Source organism: Podarcis gaigeae (assembly GCF_964106915.1).
Source record: "Podarcis gaigeae genome assembly, chromosome: 3".
Taxonomy (NCBI): domain Eukaryota; kingdom Metazoa; phylum Chordata; class Lepidosauria; order Squamata; family Lacertidae; genus Podarcis; species Podarcis gaigeae.
This window is the reverse complement of record NC_139680.1, coordinates 73792069-73802130: the sequence shown is the minus strand read 5'-3', so window position 1 is coordinate 73802130 and position 10062 is coordinate 73792069.

Genomic DNA, 10062 nt, shown 5'->3' with positions numbered 1-10062 from the left:
GAGTCGGTCACGACTGGACCTAATGGTCAGGGGTCCCTTTACCTTTACCTTTACGTTGTTCCCTAATAACACACCAGATGAAATAAAAATAGTTTCATAAACTGGACAATATTGGAGCCATGGCCCCACTGTTTAGAGATTAAACATGGATGGCTCCAGATGAGATTTCTTGTATGCAGCTTGTGACCTTGAACAGGCGCATCTTCCTCCCTCCATATCAGACCTGTCCACCAAGGTTAGTGGGAAGCGACAGAGCACTGCAGTGCGTATTTGCATGTGGATCTCAACCACAGAACCAAGGTCTTTATACTTGGAGTATTGTCAGTGCACTCCGACCACAATGGAACATAGTCAATCTTTGGTGGCAAAATCACTACAAAGATTAATTGCTAAGAAACCTCTAACACACGAGACGTTTCCCCCAGTATTGTGCCTCTATACCACATTCTGGCAAAATAATAAGCATGAAGATTCAGAAACAATGCATGCTTTGGAGGAAAGGGTGGTGGCAGCAAAAGGGAGGTTGGTAAATATTGCAGACCAATTATTCAAATACCTCATTCACAGTTCCTTATTAAAGCCAGACTAAATTAGCAGGTCACCTCCCTACTCAAGTCATGTCTGTTTACTCTCAGTAATGACAAAACGTAGACAACTGTCTGCTACGGCCGTAGCAACGTTGGCACACGCATCCCAGACAAGCAGAATGTTGTGGGAAACAGAGATGGAAGCATCTTGATATACGAGAAACAATTGTCATGGGAATTGTTGTTTCTCAATGCAACAGCTATAATAAATAGTTGCCATATGCTAAGCACAGATGCCTCTTTGAAAAGCATCTCAGTGACAGCACAGCCCATGTTCTCGGGCGTTTGGGGCCTTTTATCAAGGGGTTGGCTCATTGCAACATGAGCTAGCACTCCCCCAAGGAAAGGTATCTTGCGCTCTTTAAAAAGGCTTCCGCTACAGAAGAGTCCGCAACAGCTTTGTGCTATAACATTCTGCGGGTTTTGTGAGGGAATTTGAAACCCAAATCCTTCGGCGTGGTAAGGGAGTTGAGAAAACTGTTCTCGGATTTCCAACTGTTTCTTAGGATATTCTGAGAGACTGGTAGGGGGGCAACAGCGCTCACCTGCACACTAAAAAAAAAAAAAGCAAACTACCTGGTGGTGCCAACACATTTCTGGAAACTTGCAGTCTCCTTGAGAACATGGACGATAGACTATGGTAGGGGCAGCAGGGAGAGGTGGTGGTGGAGAAATAAAGTTTATCTGAGGAACACCCAATGCCACGGCATTTTTGAAGCTAAGAGGATGCAGAGGTTTGTAGCAGAGCACATGCTTTCCACACAGAGGGGTCCAATCCCCAGCACCTCAAGTTAAATGCAAAGCTAGGACAGGCTTTGCTGGAGACCTTGGTGAGCATCTGTCAATCAGCACAGACAATACTGGGCTAGGGAACCGGCTAGCCCAATAATCTGTCTCAGTATAAATCAATGTATCTATGTCCATTTGATCCGTGAGGATATGGCAGTGAGCTCTTGAATAATACATTCTGAGTTTCCCTAAAGGTAAAGTGGGTCAGAAGCATAGTAGATAATAGTATCATAAGTAGTGATTAAAGAAATGTAGAGATGGGGAAAAAATGTTTCTGGTAGCCCAGTCCTATGGGTTGTAAGAGATACAGAAGTAAATGCACTTGTACCTTGGAAGTCGAACGGAATCAATTCTGGAAGTCTATTCAACTTCCAAAGTGTTTGAAAACCAAAGCGCGGCTTCTGATCAGAAGCCGTGGAAGCCCCGTTGGGCTTCCAAAAGAACGTTCAAAAACAGTCACTTCTGGGTTTCGATCGTTTGGAAGCCAAAACGTTTGAGAACTAGGCTGTTTGAAAACCAAGGTACAGGGCTATGGGTCGTGGTGAAGGTGCATGAGACCAACATCCTCTCTTACTCTGAACTTCAGGTGAAAGCACTGGGCCTAAGGTTTTCAAACTTTTCTGTCTTCAGCAAACCATCTTCACCAGAACTTGTCCGCTGTGGGGTTCATTTGTCTGTGAGAAAGCTCTGTGGCATGCTGCATTCATGAGCCATGAGACAAGCTCCAGAACACAACACCATCCCATGGCTGTGTAGTGTGAGGGAAGATCAGCTGAGAATGACACACTCTTGCTTGCCCACCATTGCTGACCTTTTGGTTGAGGCAGCCCCTGAAAGTCTTCCAATGAACCACACCAGAACAGTTTTAAAACCACTGTGCAATCATGATCCTTCTACAGCAAACAGCAATGCCAAGTGACAGGCTTACCTTTCTTTGGAGAAGGCCTGAAGCTGAACCTCAGCAACAATTCCTTAACCACGAAGACAGAGCACTATGGGGCAACTCTGTGCATTGCTGCTCCCATGTAATCAAAGGCATTTCTGGCAAATAGGGTAAGGAGCTACATCTAAATCTACAGGACTCGGCAGCCGTTGGGCATAACTGCTATCCATTAGGGAAATGATGAGGAAGCTCTCAAGATCCCTCTAGACACAGGCTGGCAAGGCAATGCCATATACACTTAAGAAGATGCTATCAGTGCTTCATCCAGTAGCATCATAAATAAACCAATCGTTGCACACTTAGCTTGTTGTCCCTTGCTTGGAGACAGGTAGATGGAGAGATAGACAGACACCTCCCCCACTATTCTGGAAGATGCAGGGGGAAGGAAGATGCAGGGGGAAGGAAGAACTTCTTCAACACTGGCCCCTCAAGCTACATGACAACATTCTGGAGAATGTTCTGGAGAACTCAGAAGCTTGTCACACTGTTGTGCCATTTTGGCAGGCCTGGTCCCAACAATAAAGGAATTTGAAGGAGTTTTTTCCCCCCTCATGGGTCAACACATTACCTTTGCTTTTTAGGAGAGAGTTATCAGAGGAAGCTTTCCTGCCCTTCTGTTACGTTCTCCAGCTAAAACATCAAAAACGAAAGTGCAGAAGTTGAACATGTGCTGGATGTGATGAAAGAAGTAAAGGAATGTAAAATGCATGGGAATGTAAATAGCTAAGAGCCCAAATTGGGAGTTAGGCCAAACAGTTAGAGCTCACCTAACACTTCCACTGCTGTGAAAAGTACCATAAAGGTCTTTAATAACAAATGGCCAAGAACTTTGCTTCACACTTCTCTTTCCAAGGCTGCGTTAGAGGTATAGCCCACACTAGAATAACAAAGATCCTGCAGCTTAAATCAAGTCAGGACCACTAAGGGAGAAATTAATTAGATTTCTGCCAGAAGTCTTTTTTTTCCCCGGTGTAGAAAATGACTGTACATTGTGTGAACCGATGTATGTATGTGTAATATCAAGCACACAGCCATATAAATTTGCAGCTGAGGGCTCTCAGTCATGCAGCTAAACACTTTGTTTGCATTGTTCCAGGTAAGTCTGGAATAATTTACTGCTGATGGAGTTCACATCAGGATAATGGCAAAGCATCTGTGAAGGAGATGAGTTATGAATAGAGGTCCCCCCCCCTTCCCCCTGCTTCTCTTTGGAATTGACCAGATGGCACTGAATGCAGATAGGGATTTTTTTTTTAAAAGTCTCTCACAGAGGCTCCATCTACTCTTATTCTCACCCTGATCAAGTTTAAAATCTAAAATCTAAGGATCACCCAACCCTCCGGATGTTTTATCAGAAGCTATTTTGCCTCATTTGTTAGTTGTTGTGCAGATATATGCAATTAAAAAGCTGATAACCTGACTTGCAAATACTTCCACTAATGTCTGTGGCGTGCTCATGAAAAAGGAACTGCAGGATCAAAGTTGTCAGCTATGTCTATTATCAATATGTCATTATATCAGAATTAATATTTTAATATGCACCTTATTATTTCATGTTCATGTCCAATCTGGGAGGCAGAGTGAGTCTTCAAATCTTAGGAGCCAAGTTCTCAGCTTTTTTTAAGTCAGTACAGATTTACATCAGTAAATCTGGAGCAATCACTTCTAGTGATGAATATGTGATCTTGGGGCATTGGCTACATATGAGTTAGTTGGTATAGCAACCAGAAGGGGGAAAAGATGCTTGTGACTTAGGCTTTCCATTGGTGGCTATGGAAGACAGTGATGCACATTCATTTGAGGTCCTGCTTCTAATAATAATAAAATAATAATAATTTATATCCTGCTTAATGCCTGAACCAGCTTCTATGTTACAAAATATAAAAGTCAAATACACAAAGCCAATTAAAATCCATTATTAAAAGACGCAATAAAACAGTGTCACAAAAGTAACACAACAGTAAAAACAGGAACTCTGGGTCAAGGGGTCAGGAGAACTACTGTGTAAACAGGTGAGTCTTCAAGATCTGCAGGAATGTCAATGCAGATGAGGTCTCCTGAATTTAAACAGGGAAGGCATTGCATAAAGCTGGAGAAGGGAGAGGTCTCCCTCTGCCCAGCCCACCTCCATCTGCTGAATTTGGAAGTATTTCTAAAAGCCCTAAAATGAGGCATCCTCAGGGCTGGATTTAGGTTTGATGAGGCCCTAAGCTACTGAAGTTAATGGAGCCCTTTATCATGTCCAGTTGTTCTTTGTCAACAACAAATTGTCGCTGTTTTTTGTGTTGAATATATGCTATATGGTAATTTATGGGCCTAATAGGTATCTAAAGCCATTTGCACATAACAAAATATGTATTTTATCAAAGTAATTGTTGAACTGAAATACAATTAAGAAGAAGTATATTAATAGTGAAATGCTTTTAAATCCCCCCCCCCAAGAGAGTGGGGCCCTAAGCTATAGCTTGTTTAGCTTATACATAAATATGGCACTTGGCATCCTGCAATTGGGGAGGGGCTGAGTCAGACCAGGATCTGCTAGATCTTGACCTGGCCCTATTGCTGTTGTGATAGAATCAGGTCCAACCCAAGCTCAATCACTGCCAGCAATTTGCCTGCCCTCCTCACCATCCGCCCCACCCATTGTGGGTGTCATAGCCCCATCCAAGTCCCGTTGGGCAAGCAGGAGTTAGGAATCTCCAAGGAACACTTGCCTGATAGCAGAATCCACATACAAAGTCAGACAGTCCAGCTGTTAGCAAATCTAGATGATCACACAGCCAAAAGATGGAGAGCGGGAAGCAGCAAGGTTGGGTCAAGAACCACAGGTGTCGTTTCCAGCATCTGACTGCTGCTGAGAGCTTTGTTTAAGAAGACTGAAGCCAGCTGGTTCTCATCAGCGCCTTCTTCTCCGTGTCCTTGAAGGCTGAGCAGCTGCAGGTGGAGTAATTCTGCCTTCTCACCCTTCAGGCTGTTCACCAGGCAAAGTTGACTCCTGGCCCATGATACTGAGTCTTTCAGGTAACCTGAAACAGAGTTCTCCAATAAAACCAAAAGTCCATGTGCCATAGTCACCAAGAGGATAGGGCCAACTAAGCCCTTCTCCACCCTTAAAATGCCTTTTGAGGGCTGACCACTCACCCATTCAGCAGGCAGAGATTGTTAAGGCTCGGCAGAGGGTTACATCTGCCTCATCCAACCCCTCACCTGGCTGGCACAGAGAGGGCTTTGATTGCAGCCTTCCCCTCCATTACAGGGTGTAAAGGTACTAAGATCAGCCAGTGGAACCTGATGAGCCTTGCTGTGGTTCAATGCTTATCAGCTTCTGGTAATGCAAAGGTGGGCTTTCTCAATGACAGTACAGTGGTACCTTGGGTTACAACGCTTCAGGTTACAGACGCTTCAGGTTACAGATGCTTCAGGTTACATACTCCGCTATCCCAGAAATAATACCTCAGGTTAAGAACTTTGCTTCAGGATGAGAACAGAAACCACGTGCCGTGGTGGTGCGGTGCCAGTGGGAGGCCCCATTAGCTAAAGTGGTACCTCAGGTTAAGAACAGTTTCAGGTTAAGTACGGACCTCTGGAACGAATTAAGTACTTAACCTGAGGTACCATGGTACTAGGTCTATAGAATTCTCTCCCTGCTGAAATTTGAGAGGCCCCATCTTGCTTAACTTTGGGTACTATACTAAAAAGTAACTTGTGTATGCCTAGCTATAGGTCTACATCTAAGAAGGTAATTAGATGTAGCAAAGAAGCTGTCATCCAGCCTAACTGCACAGTCCTATGCATTATTATTATTATTATTATTATTATTATTATTATTATTATTATTATTATTATTATCAGTTCTATACTGCATTATATTTTTAAGAAAAAATCTCAAAGCAGTTTACTGGGTGTTCACCAGTATGCGGATGATACCCAGCTCTACCTCTCATTTAAATCAGAACCAGTGAAGGCAAAGAAGGTCCTGTCTGTCTGGAAGCAGTTGGAGGATGGGTGGTGGCTAACACATTGAGGCTGAATCCTGACAAGACAGAAGTATTGTTATTGGGGGGCAGGGGGTGGGTGGGGGTGGTGGCCTCCCCGATCTTGAATGGGGTAACTGTGCCCCTGAAGGAGCAGGTACATAGCCTGGGAGTCATTTTGGTCTCACTGGGGAAACCCAGTCAGATGGGTGACATAGAAATAATAAAATAATAATAATAATAATAATAATTCATTATTATTATTGCTCAGAAGTAAGATCCATTGGGTTTAATGGGACTTGCTTCCTGGTAAGAATGTTCAGAATTGCGGGTGACTATCTAATGTTTGGGACGCAGGTGGCGCTGTGGGTTAAAGCCTCAGCGCCTAGGACTTGCCGATCGAAAGGTCGGCGGTTCGAATCCCTGCGGCGGGGTGCGCTCCCGCTGCTCGGTCCCAGCGCCTGCCAACCTAGCAGTTCGAAAGCACCTCCAGGTGCAAGTAGATAAATAGGGACCGCTTACCAGCGGGAAGGTAAACGGCGTTTCCGTGTGCGGCTCTGGCTCGCCAGAGCAGCAATGTCACGCTGGCCACGTGACCCGGAAGTGTCTCCGGACAGCGCTGGCCCCTGGCCTCTTAAGTGAGATGGGCGCACAACCCCAGAGTCTGTCAAGACTGGCCCGTACGGGCAGGGGTACCTTTACCTTTACCTTTACCTTTATCTAATGTTTATTGGATGGATTTCCCTCAAATTGATTTTTGAACTTTGAATTTTGTTATTCATGCTTTTATGCTACTTTTATGTTGTATTACAATTAAGTGTTTTAAATTTGTTGTTCGCTGCCCTGAGCCCGGGTTTCTGAACTGGGAAGGGCGGGGTAAAAATAAAAAATTATTATTATTATTATTATTAATAATAATAATAATAATTCTGACCCTAAGTCCCACTGAATTTAACTGGGTTTATGCCCAGGTAGGTTTAGGATTACCTGGGACTGAAGCCTAGGAGTATGTTCATCAACATCAGGCTGACATAACAAAAACATGAAAATGTTATGCAAACCTTGTTAATTACAGGGACCAGACTAAACAATTTAGTTGTAACTTACCAGTTCACAATGTGTTTATGATGCAGTCATTGGAGTTTGAGCAATTTGTCTGCCACTCCTACATCAGGCAATACTGAGAAAATTTTTGTACTTGTAATAAATGCTAATGGACTCAATGATGTCAACAAATCCAAGATTTGCTCCCAAATGAATCCTTTTTAATGTATTCATTTTGACATTCATTAACCATCCATTAACAACACCCTATGGGTCATGTTCTGTAACAACAATAAAAACTAATATCCACATAAAAACAAACTTATTATAAACACTAATGAACACCCATTGATCTTTAGAAAGGCCTTTCAAGTAGTCTATTTATTGCATTTAAACACATTGCTCAGAAACAATGAACAAAAATGTGAATAAAAAGACTTCTGTTATATTTATAATCAGCTCTCCCCTAATGTACACTTGGTTCATAGTCAAATAAGGTGATCTCTCTGATCAGTGAACTGGGACCTTTGCCCTTATATCTAAGCCAGTGAGAAAGCATAGCTGCTACTAAATTAGAAATAAAAAGGAGATAGCAGGCAGGGTTGATTTCCAGATGATATGTGCTGCCTTCTAAATATGACCTGCAGCTGTAGTAACCGTTTTCTAAATACAGGCATGGCTTTCAGGCTTACTTGAGGTGCCTCTAGACTGTCACTATTTGACAAAAGGAATTTAAGCTCACGCTGGAAATGTAGGTTTGTGCAATTAAAGTGGATTAAAGTGTTCTGTTGCCCTAGTACGATAGACCCACTTAAACAAAGCAAACACAGACTTCTTTGCAGTTAGGAAAGTGATGGGGGAAATGAAAGTATGGGATGAATGAATGATTAACAGGAAGACATATTAACACCCTGCAAGCAGATCACTATGAATGCCCATTGTTAGAGCTAAAAGGAGAATGCTGGTGCCCCACATTGCTCCTTACCCCTTTTCTAGGGGGTTCTGTTGAAGACAAATCATTGGTTGGGACAGGGTTTCCAGCTCTTTTAGGACAGGTATAGACAAACTCGGCCCTCCAGATGTTTTGAGACTACAATTCCCATCATCCCTGACCAGTGGACCTGAAAGATAGGGATGATGGGAGTTGTAGTCCCAAAACCTATGGAGGGCTGACTTTGGGAAACCCTGGGTTAGGAAATGAACCACTTACTTCACAGTGGCCAGATACAACACAGTGCCCAATTCATTACCTTCACTTCAGTGGTAGGACTGCTAGAACCTAAATGATCATGTGTTTTAATCTCCGTTGTGACTTCTGATCCTGTAGAAACGCCCATGCAATTGCCAGCTTACATACTGCTTTAGCTGACCTGCCACAGGTGCCCAATCTTGCTCGGTTCCATACAAGATGAGTATTGGGAGCGTTTACCCTAGTAGCAAATGGTTTCTCCTGAATGGGATGGGGTAGGGAGGAGGACTAGGAATAAAACTGAGCACCTTGTGTGTGAAAGCAGCAGGAAAAAGGAGCAAGCCATTCAAGAAGTGATTGCTGGGAGGGGGGGGAGCAAGGAGGAGAGCGAGGAGTATCAAGTGGTGGTGGCACGAAAGATCATCGGAGCAGATGAGGTCATGCAAAGGGCAGGAGTGCAGAAGGGAAAGGGGAAGAACTGTGAACCGAGCAGTGAGGAGCACCAGCAGAGAGTAAATGGAAAGTTATCGTCTAGCACAATCACCTGGGTCAATAAGCAAGGTTCATTAATCAGGACGTACCCTTCTCTTCTTTTTCGTATTGTCGTATTGAAACAACGGAGGACTTGCATTCTATCTAATATTTGCTTGAAGCACCCAATTTTGGTGCCAATGAGAACTCTAAAGATAAAGAAAGGGGTACTGTCTGTTCTTTAGACCATTCAAGTACAATGTACATAATGGGGGATTGGTATGGTACGTTGCAAAATAACAACAGCAATAACAGAATTTAGGCTTCACTTCTAAACATATTTAATTAAGAGGTAATCCCTCCGAACACAGAGATGGGGAGATTTGGGGGTGCATCCAATGTTTATGCAACAGAACTTCTTTTCCCTCTCCTCCCTGAGCATTATTATTATTATTATTATTATTATTATTATTATTATTATTATAATTCCCCAGCCACTCTGGGCGGCTTCCAACACACACAAAAATAGCTCTAAAACAGCTTAGAGCAGGCATAGCCAAACTTGGCCCTCCAGCTGCTTTGGGACTACAACTCCCATCATCCCTAGCTAACAGGACCAGTGGTCAGGGATGATGGGAATTGTAGTCCCAAAACAGTTGGAGGGCCAAGTTTGGCCATGCCTGGCTTAGAGCATAGCTCTAAAATCTGTTCCGGTATTCCCCTAAACCTCCAGAACTGATTTTGAGGGTGCTTGGGTGGGGGAGGCTGGCAAGAGGGCCGCAGTGTTGGATACAGCTGTTACCCTTGATTTTAATCTTAAGTAACCTCTTGGCCCTAGTGGTACCTTTCTTGATGTCTGGCATGCATTCTAGCTGAGCATTTTTGAGAGATTTGCCCCTCTTGACTTTGCCTTTCAACCTCCCTTTTTATCAATCTCCTTATTTTGGAGAAGTTTCCTCTTTGGAAGTCAAATATATGGTACTTGTGTTGGATTTCCTTGGCAAATTGCTTACTTAAAGATATGCCAAATCTGACAGCACTGTGGTCACTGTTCCCAGTCAGTTC